Source organism: Ictidomys tridecemlineatus, chromosome 2 (genome assembly GCF_052094955.1).
Source record: "Ictidomys tridecemlineatus isolate mIctTri1 chromosome 2, mIctTri1.hap1, whole genome shotgun sequence".
In the NCBI taxonomy this organism is placed as follows: Eukaryota; Metazoa; Chordata; class Mammalia; order Rodentia; family Sciuridae; genus Ictidomys; species Ictidomys tridecemlineatus.
Genome location: NC_135478.1, coordinates 30588143 through 30612928, shown reverse-complemented (window position 1 = coordinate 30612928; position 24786 = coordinate 30588143). Strand labels below are relative to the sequence as shown.

General features: G+C 37.2%; 2 long non-coding RNA genes across 6 annotated transcripts in view; both read left to right on the top strand.

The window, feature by feature from the left end:
• Positions 1 to 24786, top strand: part of LOC144375051 (uncharacterized) — a 428255-nt gene that overhangs the window by 274148 nt on the left and 129321 nt on the right. The window lies entirely within an intron of this gene.
• LOC144369780 (uncharacterized) lies at positions 4630 to 7537 on the top strand. Its single transcript, XR_013429545.1, has 2 exons — positions 4630 to 4974; positions 5702 to 7537. It is a non-coding gene; the product is annotated as an uncharacterized LOC144369780 (long non-coding RNA).

The window sequence follows — 24786 nt, the reverse complement described above, 5'->3', positions numbered from 1 at the left end:
CACACTCATACACTGTTGGGGGGACTGCAAATTGGTGCAACCACTAGGGAAAGCAGTATGGAGATTTCTCAGAAAACTGGGAATGGAACCACCACTTGACTCAGCTATCCCACTCCTTGGTTTATATCCAAAGGACTTAAAATCAGCATACTATAGTGAGGCAGCCACATCAATGTTTATTTTTATAGCAGTTCAATTCACAATAGTTACACTATAGAACCAATCTAGGTGTCCCTCAATAGATGAACAGATAAAGAAAATGTGTTATATATATACTCAATGGAATATTACTCAGCTTTAAAGAAGAGTGAAATTATGGCACTTGGCAATAAATGGATGGAGTTGGAGAATATCATGGTAAGCGAAATAAGCCAATCCCACAAAACCAAAGGCCGAATGTTTTCTCTAACATGTGGATGCTAATTCCTAATAAGGCAGGGGTCACTAGGAAAGAATAGCATTACCTTAGATTAGGAAGAGGGAAGTGATGGGAGGGAAGGGGAGGGGATGTGGCGAAAGATTACTATCAGACATTATTACTGTATGTATATATGTGACTACATGACCAATGTGATTCTGCAACATGTAGACTCAGAAAAGTGAGAAATTATATCCCATCTATGTGTGATATATCAAAGTGCATAAATGCATTCTACTGTCATGTATAATTAATTAAAACAAATAAAAAAGTTTTTTTAAAAAAGTGTGTTTATCTTCATCCAGCCCTTCCCACCAATGGGATTTTGGTAAATGTTTGACAATTGATTCTAGAGGGAATTTGTGTGTGTGTGTGTATGTGTGTGTGTGCGTGCATGCTCATGTGAGCACAAGCACATGCATGTGTATATATGAAAAATTAAAAACAGTAAATTTAAATGGTAGTTACAAGTTATAATAAAATATATAACCCATCCCATTGAGTTAAATGATTCTCATATTATGTTCTGTTGACGTTTTGCTGAATTCTTACACCCTTTTCCAAGCTATGGCTATAATTAATTAGATAATGTAGTTCTAACATGAATATTCATGGGTACTTTTCTTTGCTTGTCAAAAAAGAACAACATAAAACCACTTTCTGCTCAAAGTTGCTGAAAGTGTTCTGAAAAATAGTTTATCTAAAACAAGACAAAATTATACATGTAGAAATATTATTGAAATATTCACTCTTTTAGATGATTGATGAATTTTGTCCAAAGAACAAAAATCACATGTTTCTTCATCGTAGGAAATAATGTGCTATATGCTTTATAGAAAGAAGAGAAAAGAAAACCTTGATTCTTAGGAGTGATAATGCCTTCAATAAGGGCATTTCCAGGGAGCACAGGATATGGTATGTGTCATGCTCTTGGACTTGAATGTTGTCACCATTGTCTTTTTGCTGAACTTTTTTCATTTTTCATTAAGGTTTAGAAACATAAGGGTCTACTTTCCTGGAGACTGGACCAATTATAGACTCAAATTCAGTAATGAGTGTAAAAAGTTTGATTGTATATAAGAATATGTATCATTTATCCAAGTAATATTAAAAATTTCATGTTCTTATTCAAACACTAGATTCTTAATAAAACAACACCCAAATTAATAAAGAGGTGTTAGTCTAAGGAACCAGTGGGGTAAGCTATGAGCAGGGCTTCAGAATACTGTGCTCAGATTCTAGAACATTTCTTCAAAACATTCCTACATTCAGAAAAATAATTACATTTCCATGTAGATGTTTCTCTAATGTAACATGAAAGCATTATCATTGTCTCTTCATTTCATGAATAATAACAATAGCATTTCAGCCTCAATATAAATAATAATAATTTATCTTAACTTTTTTTTCTGTTTGTGAGGCCTTGTGCTGAAAACTTTATAGGTGTTTATATGATTTAATATTCATAATGACCTATTAATTATAGTTCTTCTTAATCCTATTTTTTAAAATAAAAACACCATAGCTCTGAGAAGCTGCTCAGCAAGTAGGTAGAGGCTCTGTAATTTGAAATTCTTATGCCTAATTAAAAAATGTGTGAACTTAATTTCATCACTCTCTTATTTTTCCTATTAACCGTTCCTTAGAATAATTCTTCAAAGTAGAGAAAGGAAACCTTCAATGGCATGTCTTTTGAGTTTTGTATTCTTTTACTGTTTTAAATTTCAGCCCCCATGATAGTTTTACAAGGATGTTGATATTCTCAATTTATAAGGGAAAAGATAAACTCATACAGTTAAGTACTGATTGCATACAATTTATACAAAAGAATTCCCCTATGTGATTTTAACCAAGTCACTTTCTTTGCAAGGTTGGGGTGCTAACTTGCAACTTAGTGAATACTTGATTTTTTTTTTTTTTTTTTGGCTATTCTAGCAAAACCACTTTTCCTCTCCTATGCTTAAGATTTGGGGGAAAATGAACAAAGATAATATTAAGTGTCTCTAGGAATCAATACAAAAGAGTTTGAGGTCAGCAAAATTTAGTCCTTTTAAAATCTTAACCTGAGACCCTAAGAGGTTCTCTACACCTTTGAAACCTTCAAGAAAAGGTGATTTGAAGAGCTTCTCTTCAATCCTTGCAAGGTTTTTCTTCCCTGTCATCAGACTTCCAGAATAAAGGCTTGAGGGCTGTTGTGCAGATCCCCTCAGTCTGCCAGCACAAACTTGAACATGGCTGGTGAACCATCACAGCAATGACATCTTCCTTTCTGCTAGCCAAGCTCTCCAGGGGCGACAATTTGCCTCACTTTAGGAACAGCAAACCCTTACACTGAAAAAGGACGGGTTTGAAAACACAGGTCTGAAACAGATGAGTGAAAATCAGATTCTTAAAATCTCCAATCCCATTTCCCTGCTCGGAGTGTGGACAACTGAAAACGCAAAGAAACCACTGTCTAAAATTAGCAAAATCCCAAAACACAGCCCCTTCACATAAGCTCTGGAGCTGAGATTCAGGTGCCCATCCAATATCTGAATGTGTAGGACCTCTTTGTTCATGCATTCTTCTGCTCCTTTACTGCCATGGCAAAGAGAGCCTATATTCTCCCTTGCTGGTGGCCTCAGCTTTAGAATTTCTGAACATCACTTTTGGTATTTACATGAGATGCCAAGACTGCTGGATGAAGCTGTCTTTTTATCTATTTCCCTTTATTTACTCATTACAAAAATAATCCATGGTCACTGTAGAAAATGTGAAAATATGGGAAACAATACAGAGGTAAAAAATCTTCAGTAATATAAGTCAGAAGGGTGGCCCTCTATGCAGGGTTGGAGCAAAGTGAAGGGCTGGTATTGACTGAGAAGAGTCACAGTACAGCCTCTGGCTTGCTCCTCATGCTCCATGCATGGCTCTTGGGCTCTAGGCAATGGTGACATGGGAATCAAATATTTCTCAAATGAATTAAGGGAAACTGCTTTTCACACCTCATTGTACACATAATACACCTCAATAAAAAGGAAAACAGTATCACTGATCACTCCAAAATAGAACAACCTTCACATTTTGAAATATTTCCTTCCTATGTGTGTAATATATATATATATATATATATATATATATATATATATCACACCCATATATATGTGATATGTGTGTGTGTGTATATACATATATAACTGTACCTTATAGATAATATACTCATGCAATAGTTTGGGATTCTTCTATCTTTACATAAAAGATGGTCCTTTACTTAACTTTTTTATTAGTTCATTTTAGTTATACATAATATTTGGATCAATTTTGACATAATTATACAAGCATGGAATGTAATTTACTCCAATTCAGTGCTGAGTACTTTTATCTCCTCTATCTCCATGTTTCTTTTACTTTGCTCTAGTGATCTTTCTTCTACTTACTTACAGTTGTTTTTAATTACTGTATTATGGCTATACATGAAGGTGAAATTCACTATAGTATATTCATATACATACATAGAAAAGTTTACCCAGATTCATTCCACTGTTTCTCCCGCTTTCCATCCATCTTCTCTCCCCATCAATCACCTTCTATACCACTGATTTCCATTTTCATGGAATTTTTCCACTCACCCATCCTATTTTTCTCTCTTCCTTTGAACTAACTTCTGCATACTAAAGAAAACATTAGACATGTGACTTTCTCAGTCTAGCTTGTTTCATTTAGCATGGTGTTCTCCAGTTCCATCCAGCAAAGGCCATGATTTCATTCTTTTTTATGGTTGCATAATAACATTGTTTTTACTTTTTTTACCCATTGATCCATTGATCAATGTTTCTTCACCCATTGATCTATTGATGGGCACTTAGGTCAGTTCAACAGCTTGGCTATTGTGAATTGTGCTGCTATAAACATAGATGTGGCTGCATCCTTATAGTATGATGATCTTAGATCTTTCAGATATATAGCAAGGAGTAGAATAAATGGGTCATATGGTAATTCCATTCCTATTTTATGAGGCATCTCCATCTTGTTTTCCAGACTGGTTGTACTAATTTGTAGTCCCACCTACATCCTCACCAGCATTTACTATTATTTGTATTCTTGATCATTGTCATTCTGATTGGAGTGAGATGAACTTTCAATGTAATTTTAATTTGCATTTTCCTAATTGCTAAACACTTTTTTCATATATTCAATTGGTCATATAATTCTCTTCTTTTGAGAATTATCTGTTTAGTTGTTTGAATTGGGTTATTATTATTATTGTTGTTGTTAAGTTTTTAAATTCTTTATATTTGTGGATATTAATCTCCTATCTCAGGAGAAGATGGCAAAGGTTTTTCTCCCATTCTGTAGGTTCTTTCTTCATGCTCTTAGTCATTTCTTTTGCTGTGCCATCCCACTTACTGATTCTTGGTTTCACTTCTTGTACCTCAGGAGTCTTATTAAGGAAGTCCATGCCTGAGTCAATGTGTTGGAGTATTGAGCCAATATATTCTTCTAGCTGCTGCTAAGTTTCCAGCACCAATATGGAGTCCTTAGGAAGAAGAAGAATAAGAATGAAATTTTGACTCTTGGTAATTTAAAATTTTTCCATTTCTAACGCCACAAAAAAAATTTTTAATCAATAATTTCAGCCATCTTATTTTCCTAACTTAAATCCCTAGATCTTTGATCTACTCTGAGTTGGTTTTTGAGGCAGCATGAGAAATAGGGATCAGTTTCATTCTTCTACGTATGGATATCCAGCTTTGCCAGCACCCCTGGTTCAAAGGCTATCTAGTCTCCAACGCATGTTTCTTAATAACTTTGAACTTGCAAGTAGTCACAGAGACAACAGAGCAATGTGCCCACTCAACTCCCTACCAACAGATGCCCATATACTCTCCTGCTCTATGATTCTAGATTCTATTCTAGGCCACAGCCTTTTAATCTTTTTTTTTAAATTTTTTTGTTCTGTTTGTGCTTTTTTAAGTCTATGGGATCTTTGTTATGGTTGGGCTTATTTTTGAAGTATTCCACAGAGTTTATTACTTCATTTTCTCCAATAATTCACAAACCTCTGAGAGCACAGAAATTGTCAACAGGAAGAGGCACATGGTGGCGAGGGTGGGAGCAAAAAGCAGAGAAGCATGTTGAAGTGGAGCCAGATGTGTACAGAGACAGAGGAGGCTTTGCTTTCACAAGACTAGGAACTCGGGTTCCAGCCAATGGGAGCGTGAGTTCCTAGTGTAAACAGGGATCCAGGTGGCACATGGGTGGGTCCCACAGCAATTTACTTTTCTTGGATTCTTGTGCAAATAGCCTGATAAGAAATCTCCCAAGAGACATGACTAAGAACAGAGGAAAATCTGAAAACGGAAGAGCAAGAATCCAGAAGAGAGTGATTTCAGACAAATCGCCAGCCTGCACCTGGTCTAGCAAGAATTCTGGAGTCTGTTTTCCCAAGTTGCTGGGACCTGGGAAGAAAGCTGGGCAATCCTACTTCTGCACCAGCCCATTCTAGGGTGAGAATCTTCCATGGAGGCCATGCTTTCTTCCAGGCACTTTAGATCTGTAAGCTAAAAAAATGGCACAGCATGAGTGGCCTGAGGGTAGCCTTCTGAAGGAAGGTGTAGGAACCACCCCTGGGAACCAAAACCTGCAGAACCTGGAGGAAAAAGGCTTTGTTGTGTTCCTAATCTGTGTTGAAGAGTCGTCTGGGTATGCCACCTAAGCACAGCTCCTTGTGCATCATACCATTCCTGGAAACTCTACTCACTGACGCTGTGATATGTAGGGCACCCCCTGGAGGTGTGTGACCCCAAGTGTTCATACTCCACACCCAGACAGCCAGCACTAGTATGGAGTCCTTAAAAAGAAGAATAAGTTCTGGGCCCTTGGGCATTTAAAATTTTTCCATTTCTAAAACCATACACACACATACACATACACATACACACACACACACAAAAAAAAAAATCAATATTTTCAGCTATTGTCTTTACCCACGTTAAAACAACTCAGGCTTCTTCCCCCCAATTTCTTTTCAATTTTATTCTTTGAGAAATGAGGGTTCTTGAAAGAGTTAAATGTGATCATGCTGTGAACACCTTTATTATAATGTAACTCACTGCCCACATTTTGGAAAAGCAAGGGCACCATAGTTCTATGAACAGCATCAGAGGTATGAACACATGATCTGTGCATGGAAAACACGTGGCTGTGTTCTATGGCCAGCTCTGCTCCTTGTAAGCTCCTTCAAGCTCTATTCCTTGCCCTAGACATGAATGCACCTTTTCATTTGTAAGTCTCAGTTTCCTCATCTGTAAAATAAGATATTTGGATGTCCTTAATTTAAGGTTCTTTCATGACTTAAATTTTTTTCTAACATATCCATAAATGTAAGTATTGATGCTGATTCTCTCCTAGTTCTATCCTTCACCTCAAAAATAAACACCTAGATGATAAATATACCTAAATAAAAATCCCTGCTCTATGGTCAAAGATCATAGAAAACAGACATGTTTCCCCTTAAATTATCAAAAGGCTTCCCAGAAGGTATCATTCCAATGTCTTAACATCTAGGACTACATGTTAAGTGTCTGCTAGGGCAGGAAACGCTTGCAAAAATCTTCAAGAAATTCAATAGACATATATTTGTTTAAGAAGCTTCATTGCCTCTGGCAAAACCTCATTATTCAAAGAAGAAATCTAGACATAAACACATTTATCATTAGCCATGCTATTAAACTATTATGAATTTTAGTAGGCTGGAAGGTATATACTTATAGGTGTATGCTCAAGGCAAGAAAAAAATCCAAGGTATTCCCGATAAATATTTCTAATGAATTTTAATTTACCTTATTGTCTACCCTCTACTTTGAGCTCCTTGTAGGCCATCAGTAACTCTCCCATCTACAAATGAATTTATTTAGTGTTTATTGAGGCTTTATACATTCATTAATTTATTTAATCTGTGCAATGAATATTTTGAGTCAATATAACAGAATAAGATTCTATTGTATATGGAAGAAATCCCAGAGTGACTGAAACAAGACTACTTTCTCTCTCACAGAAAAAAATATATATATGGATAATATATATGTATGTATGTATGTATTTATGAAGGATGAAATTAAACTTGCGTGGAGGATTGCATGTACCTTGGAACCTGTGAGTATTCTATTTTTCTGCTTTGCCCTCCTGGAGTGTGCAATCTATTCTTAAGATCATATCCTGGTTCAGAATGACTGCTAGAGTTCTATTTGTCAAATTCATATTCCAAGCTGAAAGAGAAAAAGAAGAGAAAAGGGATATAATTCTCAACTGGGTCCAAAACTTTAAAGAATGTTTCCAAGAGGGAGAAAGACATGAGCTAGAATCTCATTGGTGAGAACTTAGTCCCTGAAAGATTGAGGAGGAAAAAATTGTATTTGTGGAGACAATACTGGTCACTTAAAAACTGAGAGTCTGTAGCCACGGAAGGAGAGAATGATATTTATCAGCAATTGGCAAAGATGTGATCTCCATGTAATAGATAGACATTAAGGTTCAGTGTAATTGTATACAATTTTAAAACAGTACAGCTAGCAATCTGCCTCATGGCAAAGCCAATGCATTTTTTACTGTGTCACACTATCATCAAGGCTATCTAGCAGAGGGTTGTCAGGTACAGGTGTTGAATGCACATTTGCAAAATGTGTTAACAGTGGAAGCAAGATGCTAAAGAGCAGGGAATGTTGTGCAGCCCTTTCCACTTTAATATGCATGAGTTCCCTGCTCACCTAGTTAAAAATGAAGTTCATGATTCAATAGGAATGGAGGGCAGGTCTCAGAGTCAGCATGCCAATCAGCTTTCAAGTCCATGCTGCTGGTCCATGGCACACTTAGAGAAACACCATCAAATATGATAGCCTTTTACCATGTGCGGCAATTGAGTACTTGAAGTGCCACTGGTCTGTGAAATGTACTGTGCTGAAATTATAAAAATATACACTGGATTTAAAAGACTTAGTTTGAAATTGATTTCTTGCGGAAATTATAGTGTTTTGGTTGTGTTGCATTAAATAAGATATGCTACTTAGATTAATTTCCTTTTTCATTGTTTAGATATGACTACCATAAAACGTAAAATTATATATGTGGTTCTTCATATTTTTTTGGTCTATATTTAGTTCTGAATCCTGACTTCCTAGCAGAGACACTATAGCAAGTTACTTAATTCACAAAGTGTGGTTTTTCCTTATAAACTGAGAGTCATGGTAGTGTTCCCTTCATATGTTTGTTATATGATTAAATAAGAGAACCAAATAAATCATTTAATACCTGGTAACCCTTTGAAACTGAATTATGGAGTTAGGCTTTCAACAGGGAACACTAAAAAAAATCATTTGATGCTTCATATTTTTTAAAAATGGCAAGCATAGGAATTAGGCACTTTAAGACTCTTTGTTGCCAATTACTTTAAAGATTATTTTGATCATATATAAAACATAAATTGTGCCTGATCTATTTTTCTTTTGAGGTTGTCAGTGTACAGACACAAGGATATTTATTAAGTTGTATTAGGTTATCAGTGCTGGACACAGCTACAGAATCTACATTTTTCCAGACTAATGAGCTGCCAGTCATGTCACCTTTGTTTGCATAGGACTACATTCCTCTGTAGATCCCCAAAGCAATCTATATTCAAAAAAAGCAGATCCTTCCAAGCACCATGTTTCTATCGGTCTGACTCTTCCCAGAATGCATGGGCTTTTCGTGAAGCCATCAGAAATCAGTTTACTGAGTGGGCAATTTTCCCAAAACCAATTAGTTCAAAGTCTAATTCAACAGCAACCAACAATAAAAATAAATTCATCAAATTTACTTGTATCTTTCAGCTATTTAGTTGTGATTCATGGGTTTTGATTTTTGTCCTCATTACAGCATTTTAACAAATGCTAAATTTGTATCTGTCCCAACCCCTATTAGAGCTAAGGGACACAGAGAAGGAGAGGCTGAGGAAAGAGAGACAAGAGAACAGAGAATTACAAAGGGGAAGATGCAGGTTAGGAGAGAGAAATGCTGTAGAAAAGGAGAAGCATGTAACTAAAAGATATAGGTTCCAAATACGGAGCACTTTAAACTCTATTTTTCAAGAATATATTATTTTTCCTGAAAGTAGAGGATTGCTATACTTCTTGATATTCAAGAAAATATTGCAGAATGTATTAAATTTATGTGAATAATATTTAACAACACAATATCCTCATGCAAAATAATATATGCATGAGCATTTTCGTGTTCAGTAATTATCCCCATGAAATATTTTCTTAAAGGCCTAAGTCTTCCAAGTCTCCGGCTCTCGTCCCTCATCCTCCAGGTGGTGGCCACAGAAGCAAGGGTGGAAACATACTGTCATATACAGATGACAGCAAAAACAAAAAGTTGTCCATCAAAAATAGTTTTTGAAAATGCAAGTTAATGAATTTGCATTAAACACATTTGCCTTTGGCAAACAACCATTCCATGAATTGGCTTCCAGGAGTTAGCCTGCTTTTAAAGGAGCAAAAAGAGCTAATAATGGATGTGTTAAGATGGAAGTTCAGACACTGGAGACAATGTCAGAAATTCTACCTTTTACTTTCCTAAGAGAAAAACTTGACAAATGGTCAGTCACATACTTTTGTTACTCTAAATCTCTTTAAGTGCTGTGGTTAGAATGTGATACCTGCCATGCCCTGAGCCCCACCCACATCCTCACCTACCTACCACTTCACTATGCCATTCTTTCTTGCTTAAGTGGATGTGATTTGAGATTCTTCTTAATATATGCCATAATCATTGTACTTTTTTGACATGTATGTAATAATAAATATAAGTGCCATCCTCAGTTTTCCAACCATATTAGCACATAAGTGTGAATAGTGTGTGATTCCCCCCAAATAGATCAAAGAATAAATATACAACAATCTTTTTTTTTTTTTTTCCCCTTGGTACTGGAGATTGAACTCAGGGGCACTTAACCACTGAGTCACCTCCCCAGCCCTTTTTTATATTTTTATTTAGAGACAAGTTCTTTCTGAGTTGCTTAGGGCCTTGCTAACTTGCTGAGGCTGGCTTTAAACTTGTAATCCTCCTGCCTCAGCCTCCTGAGCTGCCAGGATTACAGGTGTGTGCCATCATGCCCAGCAATACAACTATCTTAATGAGAAAACATAATTCAGAGACAAGAAATATGTGCCTAGCCCCAAACTAAAGGTCTTTGTATACCTAAAGAATGCATCAGTGAGGAGAAGGGAATGATTGAAAGTGATCTGAATTATTGATGATGCTGCTCTCAGATCAAGATGCCCCTCCCAATGTTTCCATCTGTGTGGTCCTAAAGGCAGGTATTGCTCATCTGGTACATATGGGAATACTATATTGTCATAACTTGACTCATTTAAAATTCACATAGTGGGGGCTGGGGATGTGGCTCAAGCGGTAGCACGCTCGCCTGGCATGCGTGCGGCCCGGGTTCGATCCTCAGCACCACCTACAAACAAAGACGTGTGTCCGCCAGAAAAAAAAAATAAATAAAAAATAAATATTAAAATTCTCTCTCTCTCTCTCTCTCTCTCAAAAAAAAAATAAAAATAAAATAAAATTCACATAGTGGATTTGATTTGATGGCCTCTGCTCTTCTTCCATGTTTAAGCAACATTTCCTAAACATATTTTCATGTCTTAAGTTATATGAACCTCTTAGCAATATGTCTCTTTCTACAAACTCTGCTTTGTAACCCTTCTTCAACATCACTACCTATTGTTGTTAATCCACTTATCTGCTGTGTGTGCTAGTGTATCCATTAGACTACTTGGTTTTACAATTATATCACGAGGTAGGTACCCTCATTGATAAAGGTAATGAGTAAGAATACCCTCAGAACAATTCAACTGGACTAGAACTTTGTCAAACCAACCTGTTTGACTCCTGAGCCTGCAAGGGCCCAACTTCTGCACACCACACTCTTCTGAGTCTCATCACTAATGAGTGACTCTTGGAAGCCAACAAGACCAGGAATCAGAGCCAGGTCCTGAACTGTGAAAAATCCACACATCCGGGAGTGCCAGGCAGTCTCTCCTGCCTAATTGATCAATAATGTCATAGCTGTATAAACTGCATGCAACTTCTTGATTTTATTGTCAATTTTGAAAGGCAGATTAGCATCTAATAATAAGAATCCTACATCTATAATTAATAGTTTATACATGTACACCATTTTAGAAGAAGAAAAAAGCTGACACTGTTTTTTTATTCACAGAACACCTTCTATCTTCTCAAAAAAAGTGTTGGTGCTATTGCCTAAATACCTCACAGATGCAAATGAAGTGACCTAGACTCTGGAGAAAAAAAAAAAAAATTGGGGACCAGAATAATTTTTTGGCTCGGGCAAGGAATTCTGTTCTACCTTCTTTCCAAAATATAAATAAACAAATGAAGCCAACCCCAAACTGAGTAACCCAGAAGTCCAGCTGGTAAAGAAAACCAGAAACTCCCAAACTGACAGGAGTAAACATCAAGATGAAAGTCAAAAGCAGCACTAAACCAAAATAAAACTAGAATCACAGCAGAAACAGACCTCAGATGGACACATGGTAGCAATCTTAATTTTTTTTTCCATCTTAAAGACTTCTTTTTTTCCCCCCCAAGGAATGTAAATCTCTTTCTTACACAATTTGTGAATCGTTGAGCCAATACTTGGATGGCTGGAGTCGGGAAGTTTAGAAGGCAGGGAAGACAAATTAAGGACTTAGCTCTTTCTCAGTGAAGAGGGGACAGAAGGCTTCACAGTGGGAGCCCTGATGGGTACATAGGATAATTCTCAGAATATTCAGTTTATCGAAACATCCTGTTCTTGGGTAAAATAGTTCTTTCCTGAAACAAATATTCCTGACCTTGGGAAAGTATTTAATTTACGATTGTTATGTACCAAAGGATGTGTTTTTTTTGTGTTTGCATCTGTGAAAAGAGAGCAATGAATGATGCTGGGAAATTGTGGGAACACAATTCACTTGTGGGAGTGCTTCCAATATTTTAAAAAGCTCAAAATTGGCCTAAGAGGACAACATGAGAATTTACCTTAACACCACTTAAGTCTCAACAAAAGAAGAATAACAATTAACATAGGGAAAGGAGTTTCTTTCAGAACACAGGAAACTGAGTCAGAGAAAAATAGGGGCCTTAGCTTCCAGGTTCCAATTTTGGTATGAATGAGATCATCAGGAAAGAAGGGCAATTAAATGGCACTTTCATTTGAAAGAAAGATCACACAGCACCCTATATAATTCACACTACAATCTCGCCAATTATTGAAGACTCAAAAAATTAAATAAAAGTAAAATATCCAACAAACAAACATCAAAAAGTGGCACAGCTCTGAAAACACAGCAGGATCAAGAGGATCCTTAAGATGTATTTTGAGCCAAAATAAAGAAACATATTAATGGAAGCAGATAAGAATTCTGGGACCCACAAGATCAGATCTACCATGCCACCAGCTTGCAAGGAAAGAGCCTTTCTAGAAACAAATTGACAACAGCCCCACTGGAATTCTTTGGATTGGAAATGGGAAGTCAAATTTTAATGTACATTTGTTAAGTGTAAACGTAAACCCTTGCCAGAGAAAAATTCTAACCTGGTCTCATTGGAGATGGTTGGGTCAGTTGAAAATGGCATCATCATCTGTAAGATTATGCTGTTCTACAGTTAAATTTCTCAGTACATATTGTTCCTGTATTGAGTCAATATGTTTGAGCCAAGTGTCATTCATAATCAGCATGCCTTCGTATAACTATTGGTAACTTTGAATTTGTTGGCAATAGTTGAGAGCTATTGGCCTCTTTCCCTGCTCTCATAACCAAGATGCAATGAAAATGTCTAAAACCAAATTTCCATCACACAGGCAAACATTTATCCCCAAGCAGGTGTAACAGTAGTTTGCGATCTAGTGAGTACTGTGAGGAAGTTTCAAATCTATGTTCTTTAAAGAGCTCTGACAGCACCCTAAAAGAGAGGTCTCCTCAGGACAAATGCAACCATGTCCTATTGGCAAGAGTCAACCATCCCTGCATGTGCCAGGCAACAGAGAATCCCAGGAATCTGTGCCTGTGCGTGGGCCATTTTGTAATCTAAATTTATGGGTCCATTCCAAAGTTTATTATCTAGGTTTATTAGACTCTTAAACCCTATTCAGATGAGGGTGAGAATGCCTATAAAGTGCCACATCTAAAATATAGGATAAAGCAAAATAATACAATATTATGCATACCACACCATCTCTATCAAAGTGCTTTAAATGATAAACAACCTAGGCACCAATCCAATGTCCATCAACAAGAGAACAGACAAAAAAAACAATGTGATACAGTCGTATAATGGACTATCCCAAGAAGAGAAAGCAAAAACCAACTGATAATTGCAATGTGAATGAATCTCTAAAACATGATGGTAAGTTTAAAAAGCCATGAAAAAGTGTGTTTACTGTAAGATTCCATCTTTATGGTAGTTCAAGAATAGGCAAATGGTTTATGAAGATAAAAATCAGAATGGTGATTGACTATGAAAGAGAGGGAGGAGCTTTGACAGCAGACATGCAAAGCACTGTATTTATAGGTGTATATACACATCGAATGCAATTATACCTCAAAAAAATCACAAACAAAATGGTACAGATCTATTTCCAAAAGAAGAACCTCAGGGTAGTTCAGGGGTTGCAGTGTTGTTAAAGAAGGAAATGTTCATTTGATCTCTTGATAGTGGTGATACCAAGTCCTGAACTTGTCTAAGCTGCTCCAGGGCCTCAGGCACTGCAAACTAACTGCTTTGCATGATTCAAATCAGCAAATTCAATCAACAGTTTAGAAAGTCAGAATTTTCATTATTCCCATTGTATCCTTGGTGCAACTGATGCCAGAGAGGTTGGTGTTTCATTCTAGTCACAGCCTAGTGAGTGACAGTGCTGGTCATCAGGCAGGTGTCTTTATTCAGCTCCAAAGTTCCACAGCTTACACTTCAGGCTATTTCCTGCTTTCATCCCCCATCTCTGTGTGACTTCTGGGTTGCGGAAAACTAGAAGACAAAACTGTTAGGCCAAGATCAGTGAAGAGTCAATCCAGAAATGAAGTAAAGGCAAAAGGAGAAAAGACTCATTTTGATTTCTTTTGTGGAAATGAATACAATGCACTCTGTTACGTGGACACTAGGAATTATCATCAAATGCAAATTTAAATTGGAAAACAAATTTTCTTTTTTCTTTCTCCTCTGCATTACAATACAAGTCTTTTCCTGAAAATCTGGGATTGGTAAAAAATGTTTATTATCATTTAGAAAGAAGTTAATTCTGATAGGAGATGAATTTCCACTACTAAGATTATATATCACCTATGACATGTTCCCCTAATTGGGTCATTGTTATTTTACCTCTTTGGTTGTAACTCCAGTTTTGCTGCATCTCCAGATGTTTTATTAAAACATTCCTAAAATCTGTAGTTAGTATCAAATTACAGTTCAGAAAAACAAAGTCATTTTATTTTTTTTTTTCAAAAGTGGGTCAAATTTTCTTTTTAAAGAGAAAAATGCAGAAAAAGTCAGAACAAAGGAATGATTTTGTGAGTTCCTTTATTTTATCTTACTTTATATTTCTTAAAGGAGCTTCACTCTGACTGAGAAACTAAGCACACAAGTACACTATTGAAAACAGTCCTGACTTGTCCAGTGCTGTGTGAGCTGATGGTGACCCTTGGAGATATAACTTCACTTCATTCTTGTCTAAGGAACAAATGATAATGAGGATGCTTCAGTGGGAGCATATATTTTGTAAGAGTTTTAAAGATTTTAATTTTATTATTAGGCTAGATATAAGAACTATAGCCTTTTTTCTGCCTTTTCCTTCTCTGTCGCACTCCTCATCTTGCACACATAAATCAAGTGCTTTTACATACACCCACAGCATTCTGAACCATTCAACATCCACAGGGACAACTGGACAGTATTAGAAGAGCTGGCTGTGTCCCACCATGTGCAGTGTTAAGCTAACAGTCTATGCCTGCAGGTGGCTGCTTGCAAAGCAATTAAGCCCTATACCCATTGGGAGGGCTCAAGTGTACCTAATTAGATGGTCCAAGATCTTATTAATACTAGTAATTTTCCACCTGCAAAAAAAAAAATGGACAGCATAAGCCAGAGGAAGTGAAACATATGGCCAGATGTCCATAGGCTATGGTAGCCATTGCTGTTTAGTAAGGAGAAGTATTGAAACCAGAGTCCATTATATTTAGGAGGAGTTGGATCATCCCTGGCTCATTAAAAAGGATTTTTCTCAGCAAAAAGAAAAAGCTCATTTCCTACATGGGATTTTTGAAAAATACAGTGCTTAGTCCTTTCAAAGTGAATTGTGACAGTTTAGTGCAAGGAATACAGGATCTGGAATGAGTCTGACCTACATTCTAATCATATCTTGAAGGTGTTAGCCCACGGATAAAGAGTGGAGTGAGGAGTTGAACGTGGATTGCAGGATACTAGTTTCATGCATTTTCTTATTACATATAAAGTCAAGACACAACATGATAGAAAGATTATGTCATAGAAAATTAATAATTGAGACCTTGGTGCATTCCAATCTGAGATAATTAACTTTCTAGAAAACACAGCTTTACAAAAGTAGGTCATATTATTTTGTAGTAGCAATTTAGACAATCTTTCTGGGACTGTGATGTACCCGGAGACATCGTGCTCAGGCACAACATAAAGAGTATTTATCATAGTCCGTGCTTTGTTGAAGTTGCATTATTTTTCTGTTAGGGAAGAAGTAAAAGTCACTGGAATATCAATCTCAAGTGGTTTATAATACAAATTGGAAGAGAAAAGCAGGAGGCTTTGAGGGAAAGAGGTAGGTCAAGGAGTTAAGTGTTTATGGCATAATCAGATAGGATATGGAGGGGGACAAATGAGGACAAAGTGACCCACTCTAGTGTGTCCCATACCCAGGAATCATGGGTGTCCTAGATGACAAGTGAGTCCTCAAAGCTTGAGCCAGACCAGTTGTTAGATGCACCTAACATTAGAATAGTGGGTCATCAAGTGCCCTGTTAGTTGCAGCCTATTTAAGAGTCCAGCCTCCAGAGTCAGGTGCCAGAATCCTTGTTCCATCACCTACTAACTATGTCCAATGCAAGTTACCTGCTCCCTTGAAGTTTCAAATAGCCATGATTACAGCGTTTCCTTCGCAGGCTGATCAAGTAGGAAAATCCAAGCCAAGTGTTGGGAGGAAAGTAGGTGCTCAATATTTGTTAGCTCTGAAAATTTGGCCTTGGACATCATTATTATCCCATATTCTGCTCTATACTTCATCAGATAAAATACATTCCTAAATGATGTTCCAACATGCTCTAAAACAAGAAAAAGATAATGAAAAAAATGGTGACAAAAAAGGAAACAATGCTCAAGATGCAGCCAACACTGATATATTCCTTTAAACAAGGGTATTCATCCCTTATCTCCTTTCTAATTATTAGTCAAGGCATAACTCAACTCTCCACTTGGCCTTGATAAAACTCCCTCCAATTACACAAATCAGAGAATTAATTCTCCTTTTCTCTAAGTTCCCCAAATGCATTGTGTTTACCCTGCTTGCCAGGCTTATCACTTGCTGCTCCACACTTTGGTTAATTGCAGGATTCTCACCAGCTAATTTAGGTAATTTTTAAGGACTCATCTCTAATTTCAAGTAGAGTCTAATGCTTTTAACCTAGTAATTCCATAGATGCCTGTTTAGCATTGAAATTAGTAACTATTTTTATGAACAAACACACACACACACACACACACACACATACACATGTGCAAACACATAACTCACTCATTCAGCAAGTTCGTCCAAGAAATGAAAATGTACCTATAGTTCATCTCACAATGCAAGTTTTGGTGGGAAACAATACATTATTCTAATAAGTAAAATATCTAGAGCCAGTCCCACCCTCTCCTCAGTTGACCTCAAAGAAAAGACCAAGGGAAGAATAGTCGTGTGCATAGAACTGTATTATTGAGAGGAAATTCCACTTGCTCTTTGTTGCCCTCTGTTTTGAATAAAGCAGAAAATGGGAATCTACCTCACCAAGGAGGATTGGAACACGGAGTTAATAACAAAGTTCTTTGCAAATGCATGTTTTAAAAAAACTTCTTTTTCACAAAAGTCCTTGTCAAAAGCAATGGAGTTGGGTCTACGAGCCACTCACACAAATAATTCCTGTGCAAATATAATTTTGAATTTTAGTTGCGCTAAAGTTTATCTCCAAAACCTTTAGCATCTGAGCTACTTCCTACAAATTCTTGGGAGATACACACACACACACACACACACACACACACATATATATATATATATTTTTTTTTTCTTACTGTTCTAAGTCCTTTTCAGGTTCCCTTTATGTACTCTCTAGTTCTGTCCTAGGGAGAGCAGACAGGGTGGCCTCTTCCTTGGCAATACAGACCTAGATTTAGAAATATAATATATAATATAATATTATATATGTAATGTATATGTAATACATATATATTATAATATTATATATTACATATGTAATGTATATATAACACACACATTCTTCTCAGATTGCTGCACAATAAGGTCAAAGAAGCTATCTAAATAAGACAAGAAGACATTTAGGTCAAGATAAGGGGGAAAACTTCAAATAATTTTGCCTTGTCCTTCTGTTTCTCTGTCTCTTTCTCTCTCTCTCTCTCTCTCTCTCTCTCTCACACACACACACACACACACACACACACACACACACACACTCAAAACACCATGATTTAGTGGATCCAATGATTTAAAATGCATAAACAATCACCAGCAAGGTAACCCTTCCTCTTGCTGCATAAGAGAAATTTAGATAATTTTTTTTAACGTCGCTGTTTTGAGTCCACAAGGGCTTTTCTTTTTGGTCTTGAGAAGCACAATAATCAATTCCTCTGAAAGAGAAAAAAAAAAATGTATTTTTCCCAAATATGTTGCACAGAAGATAAGGCAACTTCTCCCGGGGGAGATAGGAAGAACAAACAGTGTTGTCAACACAGGAAGGCCGCCTCGGCGGTGGACACATCCCCCTGCCACCCTGATTAGAGAAAGGCCGGAAGCAAGGACTGTTTCCTTGGGAGCCACCACGGGAGCCATGCTGTAGTCCTGAGGGCGGAAGGGGATAAACAACCAACGCTGGGAAAGGCCCTGATTCCAAAGTGACATTTTTTTTTTTCACTCATCGTCCACAGCACAAGCTGTTTCTGAATCTGGGTTGGCAGTGCCACGGTAGAGACCACCCTGCCTGCTCTCGCCAGGACAGACCTGGAGAGTGTGCCCAGGGAACCTGACAAGACTTAGGACAGGAAGAAGAAAAACTATAAAACCATTAACTCCGACTCTCTCCATGGGGAAACGAGTTCGTACACTAGATTTGCACTGTGCCAATTTAGCTAAGAAAAAACTATGTTTCCTAATATTCCCATTCTCACTCCCCCCCATGCAAATCTAGTGGGCATAGACCATAAGGTAGGATTGGGAAAGCTCAATATGGTTGAGCATCAAGCACAGTCTGTTAAAGCCCTCAAGATTGGCACTTGCAGAAGAGCAGGGCAGAAGAGCAGGGTACATGGTACTATTGCAGATCACACAGGTCACTGCCCTTGTTGACACTGGGCAGCAGCCAGGCATGCAGCTCTTACAGCTCTCACCAGATCTTTCCTTCAGGGTCCCCAGATCTTGCCTGGACCAAGTGTGCAATTAGCCTCCACCGAAGCACACGGGTTTCTCTTGCACATCCTTTTCATCTTTGAAGTTGGACGCTTCAAGACAGGCTGATGGGAGTTCCAGTGTGTCCTTGTGGGTTCCAGATCACTCTCCTGGATTCCTCTTTATCTTTTCTTTGTGATAGCTTTCCCCTGAGTCTTCACACTCCAGTGAGACACAGCAAGGACAGCCATTCAGAAACTGCTTAACTAGCTCCATCAAGCAGGAAAGATCCAATCTCTGTAATACTTTATTCTACAATGCTGCCAGGGGTTCTGAATTCTACATCACAGTCACCAAGGTTCTTTGGTCTGGGGTTGACCTGGTTATTAACCAGATGATTTGATTTAGGCAAGATGGAGCCCTGGAGAGTTCTGATAAGATGAAGTCATGAAAATATAATTGCAAAGTTGAAAAATGGGATAGGAACAGGTGGCAATAGACACGCATTCTGAAGTGGTGAAAAATGATGGTTTGAAACCTTGAGAATTCTCAATTAAATGTTTCTAGGAACATATCAGTTTCTATGTTTAGACCTATGTCCATTTATATACACACAAATGTGTTTGTGTGTGTCCAAAGTAGATATTATAATTGGTCTCTTAAGTATAAATTTTCTAATAAGCCTTACAACTTGATATATAAACAATTAAATGATTTCCTATAAAAATAGTTAGAAAAACAGCATGTTACCTAGCAGACATCTCCATGGGACTCGTTTTTTTGTAAACAAATATGAATGGTAGGCTTCCAAAGGAATTCTGAAATGTATCTTTAATACAGCCGGGTTTGGAGAAAATAACACCGCTCCTTGTAACTTTGAGAAATAAAAATGATTTGGTTATACTATTTTATATATACTTTATACTCCATCTCATTTCCAATAGTATTTGAGGCATATGTTAAGACATGCATATATTGGAAAATATGTACACTAAACCCAAATAAAATAATTACATGGTGAAAGAGAGACCAGGAAAAAATATGGCTGGAAATATAAAACAGAGCAGATGTGAAGTAAATTCAGAAAACTATAAATTCAGAAGGACACCTACCTTTTAATTCCTGTGCAGTTGTGTATAATAGGTACAGCAGTGTGAGGCAGTGACCTGAAAAGCTAGTGCAGGTTTAATCAAGATGTAATATGATGTATGCGGAAACTGGTAATTCAATTTACCCTGTACTAATCAGGTCTCACCTACAATATTCATTCAATTTATGGTTCCAGGATGAAACATATTTAGATAAACAGGAGCATGTTTAGTTAAAGATTAATAAGATAGTGAAAGGATTGGAAATCATGTCTTGGGAAGAACAGTTGAAGAAACCAAGAATATTTAGCCTAAAAGAAGGAAGAATTTATGAGGCAGGGTGACTATTTTCAATATTAAAGGACTTGTAAGGAGAATAGGGAAATTCAAAATGCAGTACGTGGAGATAAACATAAATTCAAAGAGCATAAAATAGAGAAGATAAATATAAGCCAAATGTAATATCCATATCTACACAGTTATAAATGTGAAATAAAATCTTTTGAGCAAAAGTTTTTGGGTATGTGTTAGTCAACTTTCTATGACTATAGGAAAATACCTGAGATAATGAACTTATAAGTAAAAAAGGTTTATTTTGGTTCACATTTTGGAGATTCTAATCCATGACTGACAGGCCTCATGGCATTGAACCTGTGACAAGGTAGCACACCATGGCAAGAACTTGTAGGGGGGTAAAATTGCTCACTTCACAACCAGGAAACAAAAGACAAAGAGGAGGGTGCTGATACCCCACAATCCTTTTGGAGAGCCTATCCTCAATGACCTAAGGACCTCCTACTAGAGCCCACCTCTCAAAGGTTTCACCACCTGCCAATAGTGACAACTAGGGACCACGCCTTTAACATATGGACCCTTGGGGGACATTCAAAATCCAAACTACAGCATGTGGTTTCTACAGAGAAAAGTCAAATAATGGGGGTGAGATTAAAAAAGATTTTCTGTCTTAATCCATGTAATAGGTACCAATCGATGACTAGAAATACATGCTTTTTCCAAAAATCACAGGCCAAGTTCTTGCAGTGTTAGAGGTAGAACATCCCTAAAATGTGAACAAAGTGATTCTTTGAATGCTTTGTTCTCATGGTGAACTGACAAGTGAAAAGCATCACCCCTGAGACTCAATGACACCTATTACTCAATGACAACATCCAGATTCTTGACTACTTCTACATTCTGTAACCATTCAAGAGTATGATTTCCCTCTTTAGTCTGTAAACCAGAGGTTGCATGAACCACTTCTAACTCCAGGTAGGTATGTTAATTCCGTCAAATTTGAAGTTTTAAATCTAGCTTACAAAAATTAAAAAAAAAAAATCACACAGAATTTCAAATTTCCTATTGTCTTTGAAAAAATAGAAAGATATAGGAAAACCGAATCCATATTCCTGCAAGACAGGGTCTTGTTGAGTTGCCAAGTGCCTCACGCATCTGCTGAGTCTGGCTTTGAACTGGAAATCCTCCTGCCTCAGCCTCCTGAGTTGCTAGGATTGCAGGCGTGCACCACCACACCTGGCTGCCATGTATTTTGAGCATAGTGACTGAACTTTTTTTTTTTGACTTAGGCATTTTTAGTGAATGCGTGTATGTGTTCTTCAGCCAGATGAAATTAATCCTCTATCTCTCACCCTGCACAAAAATCAACTCAAAGTAGATCAAAGACTTAGGCACTAGAATAGAGATCCTGCACCTAATAGAAGAAAAAGTAGGCCCCAATCTTCACCATGTTGGCCTAGGATCTGAATTCCTTAACAAGACTCCTAAAGCACAAGAAGTAAAATCAAGAATTAATAAATGGGGTGGATTTAAATTAAAAGGCTTCTTCTCAGCAAAGGAAACAATTAATAAAGTAAGGATACAGCCTACAGATTGGGAGAAAATCTTTAACCACATGCACCTCCTATAAAGCATTAATCTCTAGAATATATAAGGAACTCAAAAAACTTAACACCAAGTAAGCAAATAACCCAATCAATAAATGGGATAAGAAACTAAACAGATACTTTGCAGAAGAAGGAATACAATTGATCAACAAATATATGAAAAAGTGTTCAACATCTCTAGCAATTAGAGAAATGCAAATCAAAACTACTCTAAGATTTCATCTCTCACTCCTGTCAGAGTGGCAATCATCAAGAATAAAGTCAACAAAAAGTGTTGGCGAGGATGTGGTGAAAGGATATACTCATATATTGCTGGTGGTAGTAATTTGGTGCAACCACCAGGGAAAGCAGTATAGAGATTCTATACAGAAAACTGGGAATGGAACCACCATTTGACCCAGCTATCCCACTCCTTGGTTCATACCCAAAGGACTTAAAATCAGCATACTGTATTGAGGCAGCCACATCAACTTTTATAGCAGCTCAATTCACAATAGCTAGAGTATGGAACCAACCTAGGTGTCCCTCAATAGATGAAAGGATAAAGAAAATGTGGTACATATATTCAATGGAATATTATTCAGCTTTAAAGAAGAGTGAAACTATGGCATTTGCCAGTAAATGGTTAGAGTTGAAGAACATCATGCTAAGCGAAATAAGCCAATCCCACAAAACCAAAGGACAAAAGTTTTCTCTAATATGCGGATGCTAATTCACAATAAGGCTGGGGGGCACTAGCGAAGAATAGCATTACCTTAGGTTAGGTAGGGGGAAGTGATGGGGAAAGGAGGGATATAGGGATAGGAAAAGATAGTAGAATGAAACAGACATTATTACTATATGTATACATGTGACTACATGACCAATATGATTCTACAACATGTACACTAAAAAAAATGAGAAATTATATCCCATCTATGCATGATAGATCAAAGTGCATAAATGCATTCTACTATCATGTATAACTAATTAAAACAAATTTTTAAAATGTATTTAAAAAAAAGAAAAAGAATGTCTTATCTGGGTTCCCTGGAGAATAGAGCCTGAGGTGAGGATTAAATATGATGCTTTATTTGGAAAGCACAAACCTAAGGCAATAAAGTAGAAAGAAGGATGTGAGGCAGGAAATCATAGGAAACAATTGTTAGGACATGCTTAATGTGCTGAGCATTACATTCCACTCAGAAGGTGCACACACTCACCCAGGTAGATGTCTCAGAACAGTTTGTACAAGAAATTGTTAGTGTGGGAGGGGAAATAGAAGGCTTGGCTTCTTCCTATCTCCCATTTCCCAGTGGTTCAAGAAGGTCACCTCTGTATGATTCTGGATCGTGTAGTCTGATTCCTTTAAAGGTCTTTTGGATTCCAGATTCCATGTCCTCTCATGCAATTTTTACTCTATTATAGAAGTGAAAGGAGTAGACAGAAGTCTAAGTGTGTGACCGAGGAATCTAGTAGCAGCCAAGAAAAATGCTAGTGCTTGGTCCCTGTGGACAGATAGGAGTGCAATTACTCTGTGGCTGACAGTAAATAAGGGTCCATGTCTCTAGTTTTACAAGAACACAGCCATGCTCATTCATTTGTGTATTGCCTATGGCTGCTTCCATGCTATAGAGTGGTCATGGAGGAGACCACCAACTGCATGGCACACAAAGCAGGAGATATTTCACATCAAACCCTCTATAGAAAATGTTTGCCAATCTCTGGTCTAAGGAAAGACCATAACTGGATCCTAATTAAGAAACAAACTGGAATATTCACAGAAAAGTGCAATAGGGCCATAATCTCTTGAAATTTACTTAAAAGCTACACTTTGCACATGCCTACTTAAGCCCTCATAAGTGTGAATGCAACCTCAATCACACTTTTATCTCTCTGAAGAGCCTTCCATGGTTAGTGTTACTCAATCTATTTATGGAATCACCTACAAAAAGAAAAAAAATAATAACTTCTATTTATCTTAGCTCAATAGCAATATTAGACATTTAGTTTTTGGATGACAATAATTTCAGAGCATTATCCTTATATGCAGCAGGGCAAGAAAGAGAACTAATAGCATTTGCTTATTAAATATGTAATTCAAATCACAAGGTTTAAATGTTTAAAATCTACTTGAAAATAAATATGTACAACAAAAAGGAACTGTAGCCCAGAGACCCCTCTTTGATGTGTCAACCAGCAGACACAGAGTTTCCTGTGGTTATCATTTGAGGTGAATCAAAGGTCTATAATGTATCAATTCTGTACCAGGTGAAAAGATACATAGTGTGCTAATAATAGGCTCATTTTTGCTGGCAGCTAGAGGGAGGAAGTAGTCTGTATGACTGACTATATTAAGAACTTCATGCAAAGAAAAAAGATATTGAACACAATCTTTTATTTTGGGATTGACCAAGTTCTGTTTATTCATTCACTCAAAAATTACCCACTGAGATCCTATTATGTTCTAGGCAGTAGTGACATGTTAAGGACACTTACAGGAATAGGAACAGTTCCTGCCCTTGCACTTATCATCAAGCAACACTCCAGCCACCATTGCCTGATGCTATAAACTATGCATTCCCTCCCAGAATAGCCCCCTCTGGGAATCACTGCTCTAGTGGAACAGCATTGAACTATTCTGAGCCCTACTTCCCAAGGCAAGCCTGACTTTTCATGCAGTTGAATAGA